The sequence below is a fragment of the Lissotriton helveticus genome, chromosome 2_1 (genome assembly GCF_964261635.1).
Source record: "Lissotriton helveticus chromosome 2_1, aLisHel1.1, whole genome shotgun sequence".
In the NCBI taxonomy this organism is placed as follows: domain Eukaryota; kingdom Metazoa; phylum Chordata; class Amphibia; order Caudata; family Salamandridae; genus Lissotriton; species Lissotriton helveticus.
The window spans coordinates 654,313,960-654,332,251 of NC_136059.1; the positions used below are offsets into that span (position 1 = coordinate 654,313,960).

At 46.3% G+C, this 18,292-nt stretch overlaps 1 long non-coding RNA gene across 1 annotated transcript in view; it reads right to left on the reverse strand.

The window, feature by feature from the left end:
- The window catches only part of LOC144818199 (uncharacterized), a 73,889-nt gene extending 58,655 nt beyond the window's left edge, over positions 1-15,234 (reverse strand). Inside the window, exons 1-2 of the long non-coding RNA XR_013607066.1 lie at positions 15,018-15,234; positions 13,030-13,092 (exon numbers count right to left, since the gene is read on the reverse strand). This is a non-coding gene — a long non-coding RNA (uncharacterized LOC144818199). The remainder of the gene's footprint in view (positions 1-13,029; positions 13,093-15,017) is intronic.
- Between the last annotated feature and the right edge of the window lie 3,058 nt (positions 15,235-18,292).

An 18,292-nucleotide genomic window follows, 5' to 3' on the forward strand; every position in this document is an offset into this window, starting at 1 on the left:
TTGGAAAAGAATTCTCTGATAACAGCATTGATTTACTACCGCTAAACCAGAGTAAGCAATATTCCATTTCCTGTGTGGTTTTGATTGCCCTTTACTAAAGATCATTATCTTGGTTGACTTGCAACTAATCTCCAGCTTATTTGCCTGCATTAAATGTTTGTTGTGGTAAGCAAGACTTATTTTCATTGAGACTATTATCAATGAATACAATGCTATCCACAGATAAAATAATGGACATTGGACTTTGGTTTTCGTCTAGACATCTGGGCAGATCAGCCATATATAAAGAGAATTATAATGGGCCAAAAGCACACCCTTGTTTCAGTCCATTTAATGTATATTTGTTTTAAGCACATAATAAAAATCGCATCTATGTGTCAGAGTGTAACACCATAATTCTTTTTCCATTAAATGGTGCTATTTATTCATGAATTTCTTGGCTCAATTCTCTCATCTGCAAGAATTTACTCATTTCTCTGATTCCCTCAAATATTCACATCTCTTTGCTCCCCAGATTTTAAAGTGGTCTACTATGTTGGTGTCTTTTCTTCCTGACAACCTTCTCAGCATGCCTGAGGATTCTCAAATACATTTTCCTTTCTTCCAGCAGTTGCCTTAATTTATTGTATCTCTAAGACATTATCCCTTATGAAGAATGTATGGCAGAATTTCTTGTAGTCAACTGGTTACAGCTCCCCTTGCTTCATGTATCCTTTGATGTGCGATGCCATACACATCAGGCTGATCCTTTACAATAAACCAAGGATGAAGAAGCGGCTGTCCTACATTGCTTTCAATGTTTAATTAACACTAACATGTTAAGACTTGGAAGGCACCCATAGTTTGGCCCTAATATGGTTAAGAGGGAAAGAAGGTAGACACGAAACATGGGAAAATGAGAGCTAGCGAATAAAGCACACTTAGGAGAGGAGACAAATGAATGTTCTAAACAAAACCTGATCTTCAAGGCATGTCACATTCAGCAACATTGCTGAGGGCGTACAGAATTGTGGTGATGTTTTGCAGGTGACACACATCTGCAATGTGCTTCATCTGCCAAATACAGTAGAAATCATCGAAGATATTTTACCATGATTAAGAGAATCCGAAAAGTTTAAAACTACAGGTTATTCAACTTCCTGAAAAGCCATGGCTAAGATGTGGAAAAACCAAAGGGTACATTAAAAGATGGCTTATATAATTTTTCTGGGCATGGTTCAATATGGACCTAGGTGTTATCTTAAGGACCTTAAAGCATAAACAAAATTGTGATGAAGATTGGACGGCCTGCTGGTAAATTCTAATTTGACCCACTGTGTACATGTCTGAAGTCACATCCCCAGAATAATACACACAACTTGGAAGCAGCCATGAAAAAAGGCATTTTATATGTTCCTGATCTTGTACCACAAACTGTATAGAAAGGTAAGTGTTAACATATCTATCATTTGAAGTGAAGGAGGGAGATGCGGGGCACAGGACAGTGACCTCTAAGAGACAGTGAGGCAGAATCAGAGTAGTGGAGAGAAGCACATTACAGCAGCGGCCTAGTGAAAGAACCATGTGACTAATGCACGTTTTCCATGAGCAGGTGTGAGTTCAGAGGTGATCTCACCTATCCGAAGAACAATCTTTGTGACTCAGGCTCTGGCAGTCATAAAATAAGATTTGTAGTTGGTGGCCGTGAAGCTACCCAGATATGCTCATCGCAGTGAAAGTAATGAGTATGCATGCCTATCTGCCAGCAGAAGAAGTGGGAGAACAAACTGTAACACACAGTACAGTATTAGTTCTTGGGACAAATACAGAGGTTTAACAACAGTATGGAAGCAAAAAGAAGCCAGGGAATTTATCAGATATGCAGTCATACAGTGGCAGGGAGTGGTAATACTGGAAGAGGCACCGGGCCCTCATAGGGCCTCTGTTTACCTAAGTAGCCAACCAACTCCAAGTTTTTGCATTAGCCAACCAACATGTATCATATTTACTATCTGTACGAAAAACATTGTTCCGCACTCAGTAAGATACCACATACAACAACCATGGATATACTCTTGCGTGTATCAAGGAGAGTATGTTTATATCTCATGGGGTGCACCATTTACCTGTGGTATTTTTGCTGCTCAGGATATATTTACCAAACTCTTGAAGCTGAGATCCAAACCCACACAGTTACCTTCTCTAGAGATCCACTATATATACATTCAAATGGACACACATCCATTGTACTATCAATGTGCCTCTTCAATGTACATTCCCCATTCACGCCTGCCTCCTGCTTTTCACCCTTAGTGTAATTTTGCATGAGTGGCAGCATGTTACCCCTGCTGCCCCTTTGTGTTTTCCCTGGAGGACCTAGCACTGCTTTCCTCTGCATCCGTGATCCCCATTGCAGAGGTGAAAGGACCTCAAGCTTTATATTTAGAAATACTAGCTGAGCACCAATGGCCCACACTACTCCGTCCCTAGAGAGAAGTTGTGTCATATTTTCAACATTTAACATGGTTTATTTTTCCACTATTCGCCCTTTCTCGATGTGGCTCGCGGATGACCACTTACTATATCTTTTGAGACGCGTGTAAAATCAGACATGTGACTACAGTCCGCATGCATCTCGAGTATTCAGCTACCATGTTGCCAGAGAAGAATGACAAAGACACACTTCCTTATTTGCATGTGATACGATTTGACATTTATGCTAATATTTAAAGCCTAGATTTGATTTCCAAAAACATGTGTCCATGTCTGCTGACAACTGCGAAATATTTAAAATGTATATATGTGACTTCCTTTTACTATCTAGGGTCTAATAAGTAAGTGCATTTGGTGTTATATATTTCCAGAAAACAAGGTGTTTACTCCAATCACTTTGCATGAAACAATAGTTACCTGGCGCATGTATGATGTATGCGCATGCTCTGCTTGTAGCTCTACCTATCTTTGCCTTTAGTGGCGGTAGAAAGAGGTAAGAACCACCAAAGGTCAGAAGGGAATTTTTAGGAAAGCCCAGTCCCCACCACCCTACTCTAACAGTGGTACATCCTGCTCCACGTCACGTGATGTCAGCAGGATGCACTTTCAGAGTGTGGACTTGGCTGCATCTAGTAGCTCGTGCTTTTCAGTAATGGAAAGGAGTGCACTATGCATAAAGCAAATCAAATCTTTAGTCACTGCCTTTTGTGGTGGACAGCTCACGTCATCGCTTTTTTCGGCCCAGCGCTTGTCATGCAATCTAAATTCTTTCCATTTAATGTGGGACCTGACGTGTCGTGAAAACGAAGTCACATTTTGTCAACTGAACAACATCGGCGGGTGCTGAACGTGCTAATCTCACACTGAAACATGTCGAGGTGTAAAGCTAATGTGGCTTTACTTTGAAATACAACTCATCTGCACAGCGACTCTAGTTAGTCAATAGTGACTACACGTTGACCCCGAATGGAAACCACAACAAGCCGATAAACAAGTGTGAATGATCAGTGACGCGAGAATACATTAACATCAACCGTAGTAAAATGTTATTTCTGGGCCACATTCTATCGTTAGGTACGTACATACGCCGGCACTCGAGGAGAAGGTTACAACCACAGATGGAAGTGTGACTATCAAACATACAACCGTACTCTGGCCTTGTCCACTCGGAGCCCCTGACCAGACTAACGAGCCGGGTGTCCTAACGGATCATTCTTTCACACTTTATAATCTACTGTAATGGGGATTGATGGCGAAAGGAGAACGTCACACTATTCAATCGTTTTACAGAAATAATGTACAATTCAAATGAGTCATTTTGCAAAGCACATGCTGTAACCTTAGGACGTCATTTACATAAGCGCGGTGCACTGTTGGTAAAATTATCAGCATGAACTAGGACACATCATGTGCATGTTACCATAACAACTGTCGTGCAGTGCAAATGAAAAAAAAAGCATTAACAAACGCCTACTAACTGTATTTTTGTCAATGCATTCAATACAATGTATGTAAGGGGAGAGTCGTGAAACAATATACATTTAATGTTAGAAATGGCTGTGCCCTAAACTATGTTGCTCAATATCGTGACTTATTTTAAATTATAGCAGGATTATGTATTAATGATAACGGGCCCTTCCGATCGCTGTATATTTAAGAATGCATGAACGTGAACAATGAATGGGAGGGGGGCAGGGTGTCGCTCCAGTCGGGCCTGGTGCAAGGGTCTCCCCCTCCCGTCGCCCTTCTGGTGTGATACAGCATCAATCACGCCTTTAACAATTCAACTTGACACGTCTGTCTAGACTTAAATCGGGGAGACAGTAAAATCAGCCCCGTTCGCACCTCTCATTGACTGATTGCCTTTCGAGACCGGCTAGCTTCCCTATGTCCGAGGGAGGGGGGGGGGGGGTTGCCTACGTTTTCGGTGCACCCCCAAACCCCAGCTCTTGAAGGAAGTGCTAAGCGCGCACCGCGTGAACTCGGCCTGCCCTCCCCGCCTGCTCCAATTTCTGCACTCTGGGCCTTGCAATGATATTAGTTATAGTGTGGGAAAATATTAGACTTGAGATCTGGCTAGTTATTTGCAGACTTGAAGTTTTTTCTTTACTTCGCGCTGACATTTCGTACAAACCCGGGGAGGGAAACAATGCGGCCTTTCATGGCCAGGGACCTAGATTTCAATCGACTTAAGGGGCACAATGAGGCGCGGCCCATTCACTGCTTAGCCATATTGTGTTCTCAAATTTTCTCTCAGCAAAAAAACTCTAATGACTCGGTATTGTATGGCTGCGCAGACAAGGGCGCGGAACAAGAGACACTAGTTTTGTCTGATGGTGTGAGAACGCCTTTTCTTCCAGATGGTGTTAAATTCAGCTGCCTTTTTAACATTGGCCTTGCACCGCAATCTGCTGCTCTGGTTTCACAAAGAGTGGCCTCGGTTCCCACTAGTTAACATGCGAGCTCACACCAGCGCCCGGCTCCACTTCAAACTGTTTTACAAAGCCCCGGCCCTGCTAAACAGCCCCGCGCCGACCTCCTTCCCAAGAACTCCCTTCAAATGATATTTACTTTAAGCTCGGCAGACCCGCCGCACATCATGGGCTGAGACTAGGGAGAGACTTCGCTTAAATGGTGTATGCAAGCATTAAACCCCTTTCAATAATAGAACGCCTCACAAGGCAGGGCGAGCACGGCCCACAGGAGAGAGAACACGTTAATGCCACGGCACACACTGGCAAGGGGCATCTGTCATTCAAAAAAAACAAAAATGGCGCCCGCTGAAGCCAGCACATGCAAACAGATGAATAATTAAAACGCGTAAACAATAAGGAAACTACGTGGATGAGATTGGCTTTGCTTTATTGGTGGAAAGTCATGTAATACAGGTACAAACAATCTAGGAGGCGGACAATTGTAATACAATTTCTTCAGGCTTTCTTTGAGACATAAAGGCCTAGACCGCCAGCACGAAGTGCAATGAGTGCAGTCTTTCCAGTGCTTTCAGTAAACAATGGGCGTCTCCAACAAACCCCGCGTGTCCATAGTTGCATGCTCTTCAAAAGCTCGCACTTTGTAATGCAAATAGTAATTGTGGGAGACAATGACGCTAGGTAAATAGCGCCCCTGGTCGGGCAATAAAAGGAACAAACAGGACACTTAACAATCAAAGGCTTTCTGGGCAAACAGCGAATCACATGCAAATAACAAGTGTCTTTTCATTGATCACCAGACTAGTAAAACCCAGTCAGGCACGTGGACAGCAGTCAGTCAGTGAGGGATGCACAGCCCATAAAGCAGCCGGACATCACGTTACAAGCAGGCTGACCTTTCCTGGTGTCATCGTTGAGAGGCAGTGTCAGATGTGCAAGGAAAGGGCCAGAGTACAGAATAATCCACAATGTATGCAAACTGGATGTATGAAACCGAAAGTGGAAAGCTGGTCAGTGGCACACATTTTATATACGTATACGCAATAAGAAAATGCAAAATGTACTAGGGATATTTCTGGCTTGACCTATCAGCAGAAACTCTGGACCATGGGTTAAATATATATATATTTATATATGGTATGATAGATAGATCATCTGAACAAGTGTGCTAATATACTTCCAACACAGGTCAATCCTCATGTTATTACAACAGTACAGCATAATGTTATTGTCTCCCACAATGCACTTTACAATGACTTGATCGATGAAACAACTCTTCCATTACCCATGAGGCTGTTCGGTGGGATTTTATTTAAGTGCATGGATTGAACTCGAATCCTCATTAAATACGGGTGCTCATAACAACTGGGCATTGCGAAGCAGCGGGGCATAAACCATATATACACTATGCAGAGACTAATACAAATGCATACAGCAAAGGTGAGGAAGTGAGTCATGAACCTCCACATTCTCAGCAATGGGAATAAAATAACACATCAGACTGTGCATCTACATATGCAAATGAGTGTGTGCGTTCGTGTGGCACAATCACCTGTGCTTGTGCGCTACCTATATACATTACCCACTTCAAATAAATACACTATAGCTGAACATCACTCCGTCCAGTAATGTATAGGCTCTTCTTTCCTAAGGTTGCAGTTTACAGATGCCCTATTACTCAGCAAAAGGCCTTCTTTGCTAATGTGACCAGTGCCAGGCGCCTCTTTCTACACATTATCAGAATTCACCCAGAACATTTCAATTCTAAATGGGTTCAAAAGGCCAAGCATTAAAATACTAGAGAGGAATAACCTGAAAATGTCTGCAGTTCTATGACAAACGCCGTGCCTGGTCTAAGTGTGGACTAGGTGTGCCTTCACAGATGGCAAGGCGTAAAATCATGGGATGTCTAAAAAAAAAAATGTTTTAAAAAAAACCACGGCTCATCAATTGCCATCAGTTTGACCTGCTGCATATGAAATGAACTTGACTTCCCAAGCAGGGCCAGGCTGCAGATGGTTGTGGGTGGGAAATGCCTCCAGTTTCTTAAGCGATGGAGATGAGCCCCCTCCTCACCCGCCCCCCAGCAGGGAGGCCTGTCACAGGCGGGGCAGGGGCACGGAGCTGCCACTTGCGCCCGAGCGTGGGAATGGCAACGTCCAGCCGTTCACATCCCCTGCACTCCGTTTAACGGAATCAATTAGGACCCCCTCCCCCTCCCGTGTCAGCGCCCTATACGTCCTAATTATTTCAGTTTGGGATGCCAGGGCCGTTCCCTGGCTAGACCTGATCACCCTTGCTCAGAAAGGGAAGGAGGAGGCGCATGCACGTGGGATGGCCCAGCGTAAATGTCACTTTCATTTCCAATGCTGCGCGCAGAGTAAGACACTGAATTTTTTTTAACAATTTGGCGGGCGGGGGGAGGATGGGGCGATCTCATCTCCATCACGCCTTTCTGCTTCAGTGGCTTCCTCAAGGAAACCCTCTTAGAACAGAAAAGCATCTGTCCTTGCATTTTGAATAGACGAATACAAAAACAGCCTTCCTTGTGTGCGTGTGTGCGTGAGTCTGTTTCAAGTAAGTGGCTTCTAAATGAAACCATAGCATCCAGTCCAGTGCTGTCTTTCACAACTTTCTATACTAGATTTTTTTAAGCCAATGTCTGCAAAGTGTGTTAGCTGTACACGCAATATACACTACAATGAGCTCTCAAGTATACATTATATTATTATGTGTAAGGGGGATGACCTGGTGCCTATTTACCAACAGAAACAGAGTTTATCTCAGTCATCTATTTAACAAGAAGGAAATGCCCGAATCATTCACAGTAATTGCTCATTAACAAAGAATAGTAACATACTTCTCCATTTCTATATGTGAACTAATTGCCCTTTCACGTGTTTTTACTATTGTGTGGGGAATTTACACCTCTTTTTTCGGCACTAAATTTGGGAGCAGCCAAATAGTACTGATCTTCAACAGTGTATTGCAAAAACAGAAAATCGCATGCACTATTCACAAAATAAAAACTTTTACAGAAACATAAAAAAGTTGCATACATTACCAGAGAACTCAGTTGTTGTCTTGTGACTTTAAACTAGAGGTCAGATGGCACGTGTAATCTCCATGCCCACCGTTGTTGCATTTTAGAAGGCCATGTGTCCATAATCCACCCAAATAAATAACACAGACATAGGTCCACTGAGTAGAGTTCCAGCCTTGAGTTCGGCGTGTGCTGTTTCTCCTTCCACAATCCTGCATGATGATCTTGAAGGAGTTGTTACTTTCGGTTATCTAGCTTTATGACGATCAGTACACTCATACAGCTAGATAACCAAAGATAGCAGCTCGCTTCACACAGCTCACCGTAGCCTGCCATGGCAGCGCCGTGATCCGGAGGCTTTTGATGTTCCTGTGCCACAGTATCCCAGTATCCATCGTTCTGTTGCCATGAAATGTCTCCAGAGGCAGGGTGCACTTCTTAGGGCCGTCAAACCAGAGCGGATCCCTTCAAACTTCGCTGCCAACTTTTCCTCTGACGCATCATTTCCGGTGTGCCGAGGTGGTCCTGGGGTGATGCGTGGGCAGGGCAGGTGCAGCCAGGTGGGAGGTGCTGCCGGCGCGGGCTCTGGCCCTCGGCAGGCCCCGATCTGCATTGTAAATAACTCCGTGCCCGGAAGGTCCCTGGCAGGTAGAGCCGGCAGAGCCCGGGGTGGGAGAGCAGCGCCCCCAACTCCCAGGCCGGTGTCAGTCGGCCGCTCGCGTGGCAGGTGGGTTCGTCCGGCCGGTAGGTGCTCCGCCAGCCCGGCGGCGGACGGGAAGCTGCTCGGCCGCCCGGGGCTGGGAGCGGGAGGAGGAGGTGCAGGAAGACGCCGTCTCTGCTGCGCAGGAGCCGCCGCTCTGGAGGGAGAGAAGAGAGAGAGAGAGAGAGGGCCATCACTGCGGGGACAGAGCGTGGAGGAGCACGGCCAGGGGTCAGAGGTCGCGGCCAGCACAGGGCGGCGCTGACGTCACAGAGGCCGCTCCGAGTGCACGGCCAGTGAGGCGCGAGCGCCGGCCCCGCGTCGGGTGGCCGAGCCCAAGGTTCGGCGGCGCGCGCGGTCCCAGCCCTGCCTGCCCAGAGCAGCCCAACGGCACCTGCCGCGTGCCGAGCGAGGCCCGGTCACCCGCCGGGTCTGTGGGAGCCCGCCCTCTCCCGGGCACGAGCGGCAGCGCATGGAGCTCTAGCTGCAGCCTCCCACACAAGCCGCCTCTCTCGCTGCAGCGCGCCTGTCGCACGCGCGGCTGAGGGGGCCCGCACAGGCCCTCACTGCCTGCCACGGAGCCCCGTGGCACCAGGGCCGGCTGGAAGCGACTCTGCACCGGCCTCCCTGCCGAAGCGGCTGCCGTCTATCATATGGCGGCTCTCAACGCAGGATGCAGCATCCAGCCATACTGCACTGCATTTCACAACAAAGCCTCTGTCTGTGCATGGCAGTGCTTTCTAGTGTTCTGGGTTACTGGCAGGGCAATGCAGTGTGCATGGACGTTGGTGTGTGTGTGTGTGTGTAAGCGCACAGCCACAAATTTATCTGAGACCCCTGCCTACGGTGCCTGCTAGGTGATATTTTACAGTCCTAGGCATGGGCGACAAAATCACACAGAAGCCCTGTTTGTCATTGGCTTCTGTCACAGAGCACAACACGGGGCATTCGGGTATGGCACAATTCATGTCACATTGCCCAATATGCATGACAGTCATTCATGGACAGTGTTTCTATTATGGGAAATGCACTTACATTACGTCATTTTACAACACATTCGTGCACTGCATGCTTATTTATCATCACCAGTCTTTAATTCTACATATTACCTGGCATGCTCACATTCAAACTCTGGACTGTACTCTCAAGGTCAAGTGTATGTATCAGGGACTAACATCATAGATACATTCTAGCCACGTTTCTTCGAATTCTGCGCGTAGTAAAATGAAAATATGCATTCACAATATTCATTTTGGCAGTATTAAGGGGCACTACAAATGTCGAAAGGACGAGCCTGTTTGTCTTTCGATATAAAATATATTGCAAATATATTTGCTCATAACAACAGCAACCTCTACTGTACAGTAACAGACATGTTTATGTGTGTGTCTGTGCATGTACTCTCTTAATATGGCTATTGAATAAAAACACTTTATTTTTTAAACTCATGCTAGCCAAATATGTTTGTTGCTGTGTACTTTCAACGTCACGTCGGGGTAGTAAGCACTATATAAATGCAATTACATTCTTATTGGCAAGCATGACACAGGAGCCAGTTTTATAGCAAATCACACTACCTGAACTTTAAGATATACAACTATAGAAGAGGAAGAGCCAGCTACCAGGAGTCCATGTTCCTCAGTATAAAGGTGGCGGTTCCCCGTTGTATTGACTCATATGTAAAATAAAACATGTGTATGTGTTTTTTTTTTAAATTATACTGGCATCACAGATTATTGCTTGCAGTACTGTAGAACACACAGGGTGCATGGTTGCAGAGACCCTCTATAAAGAATTGGCACTGATTCCGACTACAACTGATTAGTACGTGCCACAGAGTGTGACCATGAGATTGCTTAGAACCGATATGGAGTTGGGGAGGGGGACTCCGCTTGAGTAAACAAGTGGCTGCATCTGCAGATGGCTGGGCGATGCATTATCGGCCTATTTAGGAGCAAACGTTAGTATTGCGTCAACTGGCCATGTCATAGCGTTTCACAAAATGGTTACCATTTTCTTGGCATTTAAAGGCACGGAAGCCTGAGTGGACTTGGACGTGCATTCCAGGTGTAAGGAACATGCTTCAATTATATGACTTGTGTTTGCTGTAAGCACTCCACACTAACGCTCCAAATGGCTTGGGTCGAACCTTATCGGAGAGAGTGAAGGGGGCCATCCATGGCTACCCTACGGGTCCATGGCCGCTCATTCTCTGTTGACATTTCAGAGAGTGACTGCCACGTATTCCATGTAGCAGTATCAACAGCATTCGCATTATTTCAGTCATGCATACCATGACCGTGGAAGCACACAGGTCTCACATTGAATGCCCAGGGACGGCTATTATGGATGTTTTGATTACGTGGGTTGAGACCAGGCCTGACTTTCGGCCCCTGTGCCTATCCTCTCTGTCAGCAGAGCTGCATGTATTGAACGCGGTTAGAAACGAGGTGCAAGGTTGCAAGGGGCGCCTCCTTCCTTCCTTCCTTTCTGTTATAAAAGAAAGCTGCAGCCTGGTAGTCGGAGTGCTGCTGTGTGCTTTCACCTCCCGGGATTGGCTCTGTCCTGAAATACAACGCACACATCGTCAAGCTCTGCTATTGCAATGCCCTGTGTGCCCACTTTAGAATACATCGTAAATGATGGCTGGAGGGCAACTGCCCTGTGCTTGCCAAGTGTCCAAGAGTTGTGTTCGCGCCATGGTACCAGTGACGTAACGGAAAATGTCCAAGCTGCCTTTGCAAATGCATCAAACCAATTGCCTCCCACAGGAACTTACACATGCACCACTCGAGGAAAAAACAAGAGTCGTAGTGCTGTTTTCTCAGCAATCGCTGAGGTAAATGTGAGTGGTTGTGCACCCTGTGCAAAAGGATGGCAGGAAAATCTAGGTCACGCCAGAAATTCGTATTTCATATCGGTGGCTTGAATAATTCACAGCGATGCAAGCCCCACCCACGATTATGAGTCGGGCAGCCATTTTACATATGAAAAGGGTTTATACGCAGCTACCTGTCTGTGGTTAATGTCAGGGACCAGGTCGTTGTTGGCTTCCAACAGCTACATCGTTTCGTTATCCTCAGAAGAATACAGCTTGCAAACAGGTATGAACATCAAGTGTCTATATTACCACATACAACACATGCATACAATAACGCGCCCGCATGTAGGGAATAAGAGACTAGAAACATGCATTCCCAGGAACACATCCGGAAACTCAACATTAGATTCACCAGCAGGAAGAAGGCTATCTAATATGAATGTGCTTGTACTTGCATTTATGGAAGTGGAAGGTGGAAAATGTGCACAAGCATTGTGAAGAGAAGGGGAAAAGAGAAAAGTGGAAGGTGAATGGTAAAGAGCAACAGAGGCAAAAAAGAGCAGAAGGACAGAGCGAAAAAGAGAAAATGAAGACGCATAACAGGAGACAGGAATAATGGTCAAATATAAAGAAAGAAGGGGGGATTAAAAGGAAAAACATGAAGGGCTAAGAAAATTAAAAGAAACGGGGAATAGAGAGAAAACGTAAAATTTGAAGACAACATTAGCAGTGGGAAGAGATGGAGGGGTGAAAAATAAAGTTAAACGAAAACAAATAAGAAAAAAGAAGTACCAATTAAATGAAAATGAGGAAGGAGAATAATAAGACAATAAAGAAGGGGGAGAAAACGAAGAGCACGAACGATAAAGAATGACGATGAAAAGAAGAAGAGAAAAAAATGATAACATTGACATTGATATGTATATGAAATAAAACCAATTCACAATATTTAGAAGTAATACGCTGAATGTGAAAGTGATAAGCAAATGAAGAAAGAATAGTCGAGTAAAAAGGATGACAAAAGGTAGAAGGTAGAAAGTTAGAAAGTGGGATCGGAACAGAAATAAAAACACAAATAGGCGAAATTGAAGAAGAAAGGGAAAATAGGAAGAGGGTGCAGAAGAATAAAATAAAAAGAAGCCAGAGTGAGCATAGGAAGATACAATGGAGAAGAATAGTAGACACCTAATAATAAGAAGGCGGGCATAAGGAAAAGAAAAAAGTAACGCCAAATAATAAGAAGGTGGGCATAAGGAAAAGGAAAAGTGACACAAGAAATTAGGGGAACAGAGTGAAGAAATGGGAAAGGAGAAGCAGTAAACATCAACAACACACATAATTAAAAGTAAATTGAAAAAGAAATGGAAATTGAATTAGAAAGAAAAGGCGAAGAACAGAGAAGGGGATGGAAAACGTCTTTGGGGGGCTTTTATCCTGCGACTTGTAGGCCTCGCATGGCTGTTAGATAAACTACAGCGCCCAGAAGCCGCATCTGATTTAGAGCTTTACTAAAGCAATGCATACATAAATAAGAGGTAGAAATGAGATAAGTTAAAATTACCGTTTCTCTTAATGGTCCTGTATGTTTTTTCTTTACGAGCTGGTGTCACTGAGGAGCCGGAATCTGTAAAATATCGAAAGAGGACACCGTGATTTCATACACTAATATTACACCTCCAAACGTGTTTACATTCGCAGTAAGACAGAGTCCCTACAATCGAGGTCCCTGTTGTCGGTAACCGAGTGGTTTCACTTCAGAGAAGTTCCTGCCTCCCCCTGTGGCCAGTGTAGTTACCACGGCGCTGACTGTACTCCGCGGTAAATTTAACATGCTTTATTTAATTTAGCCGATCAATTGTGGTGGTCATTTTTTTTTCTCACGAGGAGCTGTGTTGAGTATTAACCCTTTACACAGGCATATTTAATATAGACTAGAGCCCACGGCTCTGCTGCGGGAGGGTGTGTGTGAACACAGGAGCTGTGTAGGCGACTTGCTCTATGTGACTGTGCTCTGTATGTAATGGGTTTAGTGTGTTGGGGGCCACGTGAGGCTGCGGCCTCAGATGTACTGTTTGCATGGAGGCCACCCGGAGCCCGCAGACTGCTACTGACTCCCGGGCCTAGGGCAGTCCTGTGCTCGCCCATCACCGAGGGGCCCGGGCCTAGCACCATTGCAGCTGGCCCCGGCGCCACCCTATACAGTGACGCCTCTCACGCCACTTCTCACAGACCAGTGGAGGACTCGGACATCTCACGCACCCCAGGCGGCCTCTGTCCCTATCCCTGAGTCGGAGCGGCCCTGGCGTCCGACCGAGGGACCTCCATAGCCAACTTCAGGCTCTCGGGTACCTCGCGTCCTTCGGGTGCCCTCTGTTGTCCCGTCAAGGCACCCTTAGCTTAGCCCTAATATGGTGCCCTAGCAGCTGGCACGCGAGGGGTTTATTTTCACAGACCACAGCGCGAGGTGGCACACCTCGTGGATCCACTCTCTACCTTCTTTAAAAAAAAAAAAATACCATAGACTCGTCATTCCCCCCTCCCACCGAGTGTAGCAATGTGGCTCCAACTGGCAACGCGTGCACGTGCTTCACATCTCTTTTCTGCGACTCCCCCGTCCGCAGCTACCTCGACCCCCCTCCACTCATCCACCCCTCCTGCGGTCTCCCAGCGCCCCCATCACTGCCTCGCCGCCCAGACACGCGCGTGCGCGGCGTACACCCTCAAAGCATCACACTGCCTTCTCATGGTCATGCACACGTACAGGCCCCAGGTAGACAGGAATCAAACTGCCACCTGTGTTGTAAGAAACAATACAATGGCTGCATTTTTTTTTTTTGCTGGGCAGTTTTTTTTTGCACATTTTCTTTCTACAATCACAAAAATGTACGGAGTACGTGGTATTGTTTCTAGCACGTCTTTACAGTCATTATACGTTTAACAGATGCTTTTTCTTTCTTTTCTTTTGCTTTAATTTAAGGACATTTTTTCGCAAAAAAAGGTAATTATAAAACCAAACAATGGTGGGTTACACCATTGTAATAGTAACAGTTAGCAAATAACGTGGATGTAAGCACGTGTATTTTTCTGTCCACGTGCACCTCAATAGCTTACGAGAGGGTACCAAGAGTTGGACTCTAGCACACGTGTGCAGATTAAGAGCATGTGGGCATAAAGTGCAGGGCCGAATGAGAAGACCATCCCTGCTCACACTGGCAGAGTACGTTGTTAGCTGGCACCGGTGTGAGTGTGGCAGGGTCGCGGAGATCCGCACGGGCTCTTCTCAGACTAGTTAGTATGTTAAAGTACTGGAAAAGAGTTTAGCTATCCCTATGTAGGACGAAGTCTCTTTCAACAAAAACTGTTGATTTCGAACTTTTTGTTACTTTCTCTTTCTTCAATACAGAATGCACGGTTTGAATCTCCCTTTTAGTTGCCTCAATTCCCTTTGGAACTTCCCATATTTACCAGTAATTCAATCCGGGCCAGCAGGGCCAACTGAACTGCATGGACCCCATGGCACCACCCCATGCCCACCAGGCGCGTACTTACACGGTCGTCAAGGGAGGTTTCGCCTAAAGATGAAGATATCCACATCCGCAGACAAGACGAGCCCCCAAGCTGTCCATCGTCCCGGGCCAGGGGATTCGCGATCCTCGGAGCTCTGCAAACACACCTCAGTGCCGGCCGGAGCCTGGCAGCCTCCGTTTAAAAATACCGCTCAATCCCAGCCTGTTATCTCCGCTCCAGCGACTCCCAGACAGGAAGAAACGACGCTCCTCCGACAGAAGGCGAACTTTTTGCTGCCCTCCGTCCTAGCCCCAGAGTTCAGAGGCTGGGGGTGGCGCGTGAGGGTCTGAGGGGGCAGGGGGGCCGAGAAGAGGTTGTCCAAGGTCTAGTCCAGCCCCCTCCGCCGAGCAGGGGGAGGCGCAGGACGTGCTCTGAAACCCAAGCCCAGCCTTTTGTTGGCCCGGACTGAAGCCCCATTGTCCACCCATTGCCACGGTCCTGGCGGTTCCCACCGAGCGCTCCGCCGCGCCACACATAATGAATTTGCACCAAACCCTCTCGTGGTCGCATCCTGACAGACGGAACAAATTAGAAATGTCTCGCCCAGGCAAGAGTGATGGCTACATGTTCCCATTGTGGCCGGGACCGCGCAGACGCATCCACCAACTAACTTTGTCTACTTTCAGAGGACTGCTTAGCTCTCCTCATCATTTATTTCAGGACCACACTAAGAGAATCTCTGCTTAAATAGCCTCAGCTGTTTCATTATATATATATATATATATATATATATATATATATATATATATATATATATATATATATATATATATATATATATATATATATATATATATATATATATATATATATATATATATATGTGTGTTTTTAATTATTATTTGGGTGCGCTGTTTGCAATTTCGGAAATTCTTAAGCCAAGAGAGGAGTCATTAATTACTGGCGGAGTATTAAATTATTCATTTATTCTATTTAATATTTTGAAGAAAATCAACATTCATGTTGTTTTTCTGTTATGTAGTTGTTGCATTGTTCATTATTGCAGTGTTGTGTACTTAACATTGCATGTGTGTGAATCAATAGAGATATATAGATCTACGCTAAGGGGGATGTCAGTCTGAAGGGGTGTAAAGGTGTTGACCCCGAGGGAGGGATGGTGACCCCGCATTCCTTCGTGTCTGGAAGAGGGGGTGGGTAATGATATTTGCGAATTTAGATTTCTCGTCACGTTTTTGAATGTGAATAAGAACTGGGAGGAGGAGGTATTGAGTGAGGGGAAGGGGCAGTTGGCAATGGGGAGGGAGTGAAGAACATTCTCAGTGGTTTATAGGACCTTGGGTTTTGCGCCAAGCACAACCTCAGAAGAGGTAGACAACCCCATGCCCTGACCTCACCACCAAGTGTCACTCGTGGACTTGGCCAGGACACGCCGAGCACCCACACCTACAGGGCACTGCCCACAAACCTGTTCCTTCTTACGGTGTTTCAGAGCAGCACGCTACATAAATGTGTGTCAGACAAAGAAGGAGCGTGTTTAGGCGTAGAAGGAAGCATTTCAAATATATATATATTCATTTTATCAGTGTATCATTATAATAAAGCATGGCATTTTTACTGATATCATTCTCCTTGTGTCTTCGTTTGAAATGAGACCGCCTGATCGATTCTGATCTGTTGAGATTTGCTATTCAATATCTGAATACAAAGTGTCTGTTATATGCATGTTTAATTATTTTAAGGAACAGGGACGATGAAACGGTGTTATTAGTTTTTTCCCCCAAACACTAGCATAACGGACGTGTGGATGTGAGAATCGGAATTGGTAAAAAACGACACACTTGTTCAGGCTACACTGCGAAGATTAGGAAAGGCTTCTCGTGATATATTCATAGTTAAACAAAGAATTGAACATGTTAGGGCACACCCCAGTGTTCTCGTTTCCCTCCCTGAGAAAACACCATAGCAGAATCGCCCTGTTTCTTTGTTCTTTTCGTGCCCGAGTCGAGTGTGGCAGGGTGATGGCATTGCGTAGGAGCTGATTTCGCCAAAGTAGTAGGTGTTTTCTAAACTTTTAACAAAACCCGGAAACCCCCCCCCCCTCCCCAATGTGGAGAGAGAAATGAGAGAAAAGCAGGGCTAGGTGCTCCAATGCCCGTTCCATCCATACAAGACACATTTTGCGAATGTGCTTTGACACAGTTTGTAGTGTGTTTCTGGGTGGCTTAATAATTTTAATGAAGCAACTCTGTCATAGGAATGATGGGCATACTTAAACTTTAAGAGCAATTAACTGAGTTGCCGTTTTTTAGGATAAATGTAGAGGATTGGCATATATTATTTCCACACAATGATGTGTTGGACTCTGAAACACAGGAAGGAAGCCATCAAACGGCCGGTGCCTGGTCGTCATTGGTAATAGCGGAGTGCACCCTGAAGTGAGACCGAGGATAGACGGTGGTCAACAGCGGGAACCATCATTTCTTGATGCAGAACATCAGAATCCAACGAAGGGACTCCGATAGTTCCGTTTTCTCTACCTCGCCACAGCCACAACAACAGTCAGACATGGCGGCTCCTTTGCTCGCCTTGCTGTCGCGCGCCCACCCTGACCATCTTATTCGGGTCTTTCTGCCCCCTCGAAGGCCTGGGGTGCCTCGGAGGGCACAGAGGATGGCAGAAGGATAGGTTGGCAGCAGCCCTAAGACCGGTCGGCCAAGCCAGCCGCAGCAACCCCGGGCAACGTCACGTTCAAGGTCTCTGCGCTGCCGAGCGCGAGGGAGCCCGGCTACGTCAGCGCGCCGCCACCGCCCACGCACCACCCCCTTTGCGGCGCGCGCAGCCCCTCCCCGCTCCTCTTCGCCCTCCCCCGACAGCCGCCATTTGCATATACATCAAGGAAATTAAAGGGAGGGGGCATTCAAACAATATGCAAATCCCCGCTGATGAGGACTCGCGCCTCCCGCAGCCGCTGATTGCAGACGCGCTAATTTATTATTTGTGTGTTTTCCGTTTTTTTTTTAAACAAAGCCGAATGAGGAAAGAGCCGGGAGAGATGGAGGGAAGGGCGGCTAGCCAGCACCCAGGCTGGTGCGGGCACCCGGAGCCGTCAGCCCCGCTGCACGCTGTGCAATGGGCACCGCCATCTACACGGCCTGGAGGAGGCTGACATGGCCGCGAAGGGGGCTCCTCCAGACGTCTATGAATAATCAAGGCCGCTGCGCCATTCTGCCTCTCCCTTCTGTTTGGTCGGCGGCCCTGCGTTATTTTAAATATCTGATGCATATGTAAAAGGTATA